At 40.0% G+C, this 8,559-nt stretch overlaps 1 protein-coding gene across 9 annotated transcripts in view; it reads left to right on the top strand.

Moving 5' to 3' along the window:
• The first annotated feature begins 1,163 nt into the window (after positions 1-1,163).
• Positions 1,164-8,559, top strand: part of tmem39a (transmembrane protein 39A) — a 59,585-nt gene continuing 52,189 nt past the window's right edge. The window contains exons 1-3 of one of the 9 annotated variants that reach the window (XM_048602855.1): positions 1,903-2,098; positions 2,198-2,283; positions 2,568-2,638. The gene's annotated coding sequence lies outside the window, so the exon portion shown is untranslated. Of the gene's footprint in view, positions 1,183-1,384; positions 1,404-1,902; positions 2,284-2,567; positions 2,639-8,559 lie in introns of those variants that run through there. The other 8 variants (XM_048602853.1, XM_048602852.1, XM_048602854.1 and 5 more) reach the window with 8 other exon arrangements.

Here is an 8,559-nt window from a genome sequence, read left to right as displayed (position 1 = left end):
CTGAAACGTCAGCCTTCCTGCTCCTATGATGCTGCTTGGCCTGCTGTATTCATCCAGCTCTACACCTTGTTATCTCAGATTCTCCAGCATCTGCAGTTCCTACTATCTCTGGTGAAAATATTAAGTTGTCAAGCTGCAAGCACAGATAACCATATGGGTATATGATGTTGCGGTAATAACAGATATTCAGCTCAAAAAGTACAGGATAAGGTACTAGCTATTCCTTTCTCAAAAGGAAGCATCAAAGACAAGTTCAATAGGTACAGGAGTGTTAGTTTAACATCAACAGTGGGGGGTGGGGGAGGGGGGAAAGAGAGGTGTATTGGACAAATAGGGATAAATTAAGGAAAGCCAGCACCAGTTTGATAAGGGAATGTTGTGAACTTGATTTGTTTTGTTTTGATCAGGTAGCAAAGAGGGCTAATAAGTGTATTCCAGCTGATATGGCATAAACTTTCTAAAAGAATGCCACAAAATTCTGCAGAAGGGTCCCGACCCGAAACATCAACTTTCCTGCTCCTCTGATGCTGCCTGGCCTGTTGTGTTCCCCCAGCTCCACACTGTTATCTCTGACTCCAGCATCTGCAGTTCTTGCTACCTCCACAAAACTAACTTGTCAGCTAAGTTAAAGACCACAGAATAAAAGGGACTATCAGCATGGATACATAATTGACTGAATTCTGGAAAAGAGAGACAGTAATGGCAAACAATTGATTTTTGGTATGCATAATGGTGTTCCTCATGGTTAGCATCACATCCACTGCTTTTCTTGAGTTTATATTGATGACTAGGTTTGTGTATCTAGAACACAGTTCAAACTTTGGCACAAAGCTTGCAAGTATTTCGAAATAATAAGAGTTCAAGAAGACATAGACTGGTGAACAGTAGCAGCTAAAAAATAACGCAGTACAGTGATATCTGAGGAGTCTGGGCAGAATAAGGTGGGAGAACAGCAGAAAGGTTGAGAACTAGAGGATGCAAAACTTCAGAGACGAGGAAAAACTTCTACTCAGCAAGTGCTTTAAATCCAGAAGGCTCTACCTGGACATGTGGAGGAGGCACATCTAATTGTGGTTTTTCAAAAGAGAAACATATAACCTATTTTCTAATCAAGCTGCTCAGCGATGTTATTACACACCTCTGGAACAGGTGGTACTTGAACTTTGGCCTGCTAGATCAAAGGTTAGCACTGCGCTACAAGAGCCTGCTTAAAAATGTATAATTACTTGGTGGTTCGGAGACGTACCTGAGTCCCTGCTGCAGAGAGCCAGAATGGATACTGCGGGCTGAATAACCTCAATCTGCACAATAATGCCAGTCCTGAAGAGAGTTTCTAGCACTTCAGCTGTTTGCTTGCTTGTTGTTTTCTCCTCCGTTGTTAATAAGCAGTTTAAGCCGGATTGGTGAGTACTGGCTGAAGCCGCACCTCCATCTCCTACCTACCAACCTCATCCCGCCCCCTTGACCTGTCCGTCCTCCCTGGACTGACCTATCTCCTCCCTTCCTCCCCTCCTCCCCACCTACACTCACCTTTACTGGCTGCATCCCCGCCTTTTTGACCTGTCTGTTTCCTCTCCACCTATCCTCTCCTCTATCCACCTCCCACTCTCTCCCTATTTATTTAAGAACCCCCTTCCCCTCCCCCTTTTCTGATGAAGGGTCTAGGCCCGAAACGTCAGCCTTTCTGCCCCTATGATGCTGCTTGGCCTGCTGTGTTCATCCAGCCCTGCACCTTGTTGTCTCGTAAACCGGATTGGTGTCCAGTATCTCGCGCGCGCAATCCCCAATCAAAGCAGCTCGTGGCGTAACGGTTTCCGCGAGACCGAAACCCCGCCCCCAAAACAAGACACACTTCTGAGGGGAAGATACGCCTGCCAAATCAACCAGAATCTCCGCCCACTTGAGGCTTCGGCACAGTTTCCGCTCACTCGGATTCCGCTGAGATGAAAGACAAACTTAACTACCGGAAGCGCACGCCGATCATCGCATACCTGACCAGTAAAAGTGTGGACAGCGCTTTCAGTCACTGTTTTCACCAATCAACGTGGGTATAGTGAGCGGGATTTCCGCTATTGAATTTGGTTGCAGTGCAGCTTAGGTACCGCCACGTCGTCCAGCTGTTCGGTCTGTGGTTGAATTTAAACAATTTTTGGGAGGGGGGCGGATATTAAAATTAATGTAATTTTTCCCCCTTTAGGAGGCTAATGTTTTCGTTTTGATTGAGTGCTCTTCTGGTCCTGAGTCGATCGTTGTGAAACGGTCTCATTCCCGGAACATTGATGTGTAAGTGTCCAGAGAGAGCAGTTCTGTACTGCATGGTGTCAATGTGTTCACAGGATCAAAGAATATTTTTGAAAACTTTCAGTGCTTCCTTCCAGAGCTTTGACATTCATTAATACAAAACTTTGCATTCAGGATCCAACTTTTTTTTTATTCTTTTAGTGGCATATTGTTCTTGCAATTTATTTTTAATTTTACCTTTTACAAGATGCTTATTACCAATTAAATTGTATAAAAATCTGCTTTATTTAACGAAATTCTAACGATTCATTACCATGTTTCACAAGAGTTACCAGGGACACAGCTGCAATTTCAACTCCGAGAATGATACCTGAAGTAGATGTGTTACTGCCATAAAGTGAGTTGAAGATAATATTATTTTCGAAACTGCATCAGCTTGGCACTGAAATATAACAAAGGGGTGTTAATATTATACAACAGTGGATGCAATTCCCACTTTGTTTTTGCCCCCCTCCCTACCCCAGTCACTGAGATCTCGAAAAGTTGATTCATAGATCATATGCAAACAACTGATGTTAATTACAAAAAGTCACTATATAGCTTGAAATAAATGATTTGGAATAAAGTATTTTCCTGCCAAATTGGAATGGTTGGGACGGTAGAGGATGTTATGAAGAGTTGCCAGAATGATGCTTGGAATGTAGTGTTATAAAGAAATGCTTCGAAAGTTGGCTCTTTCTCACTGCAGTGATGAAAAATAAATGAATTTAATTCACTTTTCAAAACTGTAAAGTATTTAGAAATTGGTACAGGCAAGATTTAGCCACCAGTTATTGAATTGGGTATCTAGAAAGAAATAGACTGAGAATTAAAGGTAAAAGCATAATTGTTGAAAATGTCTTGACCACCTAGGTCGTTATTAGAATATGTTATCACAAGTAAACTTTGAAGTGGACATAATGCAATAAAGACACCTTGATTACATTGTTGAGTGCATGTATATAAAAGCTTAGAGTAGGTTGAAGAACTAATACTGGAGCTGATACATGCCTAATTGTCTCTTTGTAATTTTTATAATTCTATGAAAGAACTGTTAACTGTTGTATATTGTGATAAACATTTATTTTAAAATGTATAATGTCATTTATTTGACTCGGCATTACAAATGCAAATAATTGTGTTTGTGTAAAGAAATGGAAGGCCTGAAGCAATATGCTTCATATTACATCTTGTGGGTTTGTAGCCATATACCTCAAAACAGTATTTGTAAGCTGGATCCTGAAAAGTTGCCTTTCCCAATATTAGAGTTCAGTATTTTTGTACTTTATAATTATGGGGTATTCGGGTCCATTCAAACTTTTTTTTTCTTGGACATGGATTGATCTGTACATAGTTTCATGGGTGCTATTAAGTTTTATTTCAACTCCCTGATCATTGATCTAGAATTACGATTGGTTGTCACTTTGTTTACCAGTACTAGCGCAATTGCTTTGTTTTGCTGGTTACCTTAAATCTGTGCTGCCTTGTTTTCAATCCTTTTGCCTTTTTCCCTACCTACTGTGTCCAGGCCCCTCATAATTTTGAACATCGTTATCAAATCCCCTCTCAGGCTTCTCTTTGCCAAAAAAATCCATCCCAAGCTCTCCCGTCTACTTATGTAACTGAAGTTCCTGATCATAGAACCATTTTTGTGAGTCTTTTATAGTCTTTCTAATACCTTCAGACTTTTCATTAAAAATTTCACATCCAGACTGAACACAATACTCTAGTTGAGGCTACGCCAGTGTTCTGTACAAGCTTAGCATAACCTCCTTGCATTTTTAAAAATGCAATCATGGGACCTGAGCAACGCCGGTTGGGCCAGCATGTACTAATAATCCTTACTTGCCTTTGAGAAGATGGTGGTGAGCTGTCTTCGTGAACCGCTGCAGTTCATGTCCTTTAGATAGACCGACAGTATCGTTAGGGAGGGAACTCCAAGATTTTGATCCAACAACACTGAAAGAATGGCAATATGTTTCTAAGTCTGGATGGTGTGTGTCTTGTTGGGAAATTTGCAGATAGTATTCCTATGTATCTACTTTCTTTGTCCTTCGAGATTGTAGTGATTGTGGGTTTGGGAGGTGCTATCTAAGGATCTTTGAATTTTTGTAATGCATCTTGTAGATAGTACTGCTACTACTGAGTGGTGGTGATAGAGGGAGTTGATGTTTATAGATCTGGTACCAATCGAGTGTTTTGTCCGAGATGGTGTCAAGGTCCTTGAGTGTTGTTGGAGATTTTTTGTTTATTAATTTGTGGGTTGAGGATATTGCTGTCTGACCAGCATTTATTACTCGTCCCCAGTTGCCCTTGAGAAGGTGGTGGTGAGATTTCTTCTTGAACCACTGTGGTCCGCCTGCTGTGAGTTGACCCACAATGCCCCTGGGGGTATTTCCAGAATTTTGATCCAGCGACAGTGAAGGAATGGTGAATTATTTCCAAGTCAGGATGATGAGTGGCTTGGAGGGGAACTTGAAGTTGGTGGTATTGCATTATCTGTTGCCCTTGTCCTTCTGAATGGAAGTGGTCGTGGGTTTGAAAGGTGCTGTCTGAGGATCTTTGGTGAATTTCGGCATTGCATCTTGAAGATAGTACACACACTGCTGCTACTGAACATCGGTGGTGGATTACTTCTTTGTCCTGTCTCATGTCAAGCTTCTTGTGTTGTCGGAGCTATACCATCCAGACAAGTGGGGAGTATTTTATCAAACTTCTGACTTGTACCTTGTAGATGGTGGACAGGCTCTGGGGAGTCAGGAGGTGAGTTACTTGCTGTTGTATTCCTAGCCTCTGACCTGCTCTTGTAGCCACTGTGTCTACATATGGTGAGTCCAGTTGAATTTCTGGTCAATGGTGAGCGCCTAGGATGTTGATAGTGGGGGATTCAGTGATGTTAACACCTTTGAATGCTAAGGGGTTGTGGTTTGATGGTCATAGCCTGGCATTTGTGTGGCGTGAGTGTTACTCGCCACTTGTCAGCTCAAGCCTGGGTATCATTCAGATCCTGTTGCATTTGAACGTGGACTGGTTCAATATTTGAGGAGTTGCAATCATTGACAAACATCCCCACTTCTGATCTTATGATGGAGGGAATGTCATTGAAGCAGCTGAAAATGGGCCTAGGGCATCATCCTGATGAACTCCTGCAGAGGCATCCTAGAGCTGAGATGACTGACCTCCAGCAACCATGACCATTTTCCTACGAGCCAGGTATGACTCCAACCAGCTGAGAGTTTGCCCCCGATACCCATTGATTCCAGTTTTGCTAGGGCTCCTTGATGCTACACTTGGTCAAATGCAGCCTTGATGTCCAGGGCAATCACTTTCACCTCACCTCTGGAATCCAGTTCTTTTGTCCATATTTGAACCAAAGCTGTAATGAGATCAGGAGCTGAGTGGCCCTGGTGGAACCCAAACTGGGCATCACTGAGCAGGTGCTGCTTGATAGCACTGATGACACCTTCCAACACTTTACTGATGATTGAGAGTACACTGATGGGGCAGTAATTGGCCAGGTTGGATTTGTCCTGCATTTTTATGTGCAGGACACACCTGAACAGTTTTCCACATTGTTGGTAGATAGTGTTGTAACTGTACTGGAACAGCTTGGCTAGGTGAGCAGCAAGTTCTGGAGCATAAGTCTTCCATATTATTGCTGGAATGTTGTCAGGGCCCATAGCATCCAGTGTCTCCAACCATTTCTTGATATCACGTGGAGTGAATCAAATTGGCTGAAGACTGGTCCACCAGTGGAGGCCGAGATGGATCATCCATTCGGCACTTCTGGCTGAAGATAGATGCGAATACTTCAACCTTATCTTTTGCACTGATGCTTTGAGCTGTTCCATCATTGATGATGGGGATATATGTGGAACACTTGTAGCCACTGTATTTGATTGGATTTTGTACAATTGTGAAGTATTGCTCAAAGCGAAAATAAAATTGCTGAATTTGAGGACCAGTAAATCCTATTTTTCTTTACGTTTTTAGTTTTTTTTTATGATTCACCATGTTCATATGATTTGAAATAAGCAGTTTTTAGCTTCTACCTGCTCATGTAAAGTGGTGGTGAGGAGTATCACCACCAAATTGCAGTATTTACAGTAGTAAATGGGACTTGAATAATTTCATTTTGTATGTCATTTTTTTACTTGATATTTACTAACAGTGTGATGAGTGTTCTTTCTATTGTTACATTATTAGAATTAACCTTAGCAAATTCAAGATCTGTGTGAAAAGAGTGATGTTTTAAATCGTAGGGATATCTGTCCCATGAGCCTGTTCCACCATTCAGTTATGTTAGCATAATCTGCACTTTGATTGTAAATTGTCCCAAAATTCTACACCCTTATTGGTGAAAGGAAGTTTGAGAATTCAATTAACCTTTCCATGTAGAGGTGCTTCCTGATATCGATCTGAATGGCCTACATTTAATTTCATAATCCTAAATTTAGTTTCCTAATCAGTTATCCGCATTCGTAATACCCTCGCCAGAAAATATAATTTGTCTCTGTATTTACATCATCTAAAAATGTAAACCTCTCTATCAGGCTATCCTTCAATCATCTATACTTGAGATAATACAAACCAGGATGTTTTATTTCTGCTTGTATTCATTCTAAGAGTGCATGGAACTGATGACCTGTTTGTTTGGTTACAAACCCCTGAGGGATATTGGATCAGCCAGGCACAATTGGTATTTGGAACAAAAACTAAGTTGCATAAATAACTTTTTCCATGTGAAGAATTGAGCATGCATTTATATCTCATTATTTAGTGGCAAGTCCCACGGACAACTTTCTGCAACTCTGAACTGTCTGTGTTGGATACTTATATGTATTAGAAGAGGGACAAGTGATCACTGTTATCTCAATAACAATTTAATGGGAAATCCTGCATTTAGCTCAATAAATTGAAGAGAGCAGGGAGTACAAACTGATGAAACACTTTTTTAATTTTCAAGAGTTACTGGAGCTTTTTTTTTTAAAATTCACTACATTTGGCAGTGATTGCCTCTTATTCCCAATAAATGGAGTACTACAAACTGGTTAATTGTTTGGAGCTTCAAAAACATTTTGACATGAAACAGTGATTTATATTTACTCTTGTAATATGCATTTGTGCATTGCATTTGTGGCTTGTTGTGTGGTATCCTCAGTACAGATGGTTACTTCACCAAATATCTCCATTTGCAATCCATGCAAGATATTGATCTAAATTTGTTTGCCATTTCAACATGTATCTTTTTGGCCTTTCTGGCCTTTCTATATTTGATTTCTTATATCATTGCTATTTAAAGTGATAGCCCAAAACCCTTTTTTTTTTGGATTTTGTTTTATAAACCGACCAGCTAAATTTTTATGAAATTTTTAATAAACATAGAATGATAAGTAGATGAGAAAATTCATCACAACGCTACAAAACAATTGAAACCAAAAAATTGAATGTTTTCCAGAAGGATTTTTAGGACTAACAGAATCAAAGGGTATGGAGAGAAAGCAGGATCATTTTATTGAGTTGGATGATCAGCCATGATCACATTGAATGGTGCAGTAGGCGCGAAGGGCCAGATGACCTCAGCTTGCTCCTGTTTTCTATGTATTTATAAACTGTGTAAATACAGAGATGGTTCGTAATTGGTATCTTTTAAAAGTCATAAATTCACTGGTTAAAGTAATTGATTCTGTAACTACCTTGTAACTGTATTTGTACACTTTGCAATAGATGCGTCATCTTTTTATCACTTGGGAATATGAGATTCCTTAGTTGTTTATGTTGTAAAAGTTGAGGCAGCTTTTGATTATTCATAAGTGAAATAAGCAGTTAACTGCTAGAGTTTAATAAAAACCTGTTTGAAACTACCAGAGGATATCGTAGTGTAACATGGACTTAATTTCAGAGGAAGCCTTCTTTTTGCACATGCTTGGACATTTGGTAGAAGAGATGTGATGTGTAAAACAGTAAGAAGAGGGAGATTTAACTATTGAAATGTAGATTTATACTTTCCCTTTCACATAGGAAGCATAGGAAGAAGAAGATATTCAATATTATGGATGAATCAAACCTATAGCTTTGTGAATGATGCCCAAACATGTGTCTCAGGATTTGATTTAGAGATGTATAAAACAGCAATTGGTGATTTTGGTTCTGGTATGTGAATATCTTGAAAATTGTTTTTATTTGGAGTCTATGGACAGTTGTGACACAGGAAAATCTAACCTGATACATGTGAGACAATGTCGTAACAGTGGATCTTTACTAACTAGTTAGAAGATG

The sequence above is a fragment of the Rhincodon typus genome, chromosome 11, assembly GCF_021869965.1.
Source record: "Rhincodon typus isolate 14 chromosome 11, sRhiTyp1.1, whole genome shotgun sequence".
Classification (NCBI taxonomy): Eukaryota; Metazoa; Chordata; class Chondrichthyes; order Orectolobiformes; family Rhincodontidae; genus Rhincodon; species Rhincodon typus.
The sequence above is the reverse complement of the archived record's forward strand: the minus strand, read 5'-3'. Positions and strand labels throughout refer to the sequence as shown.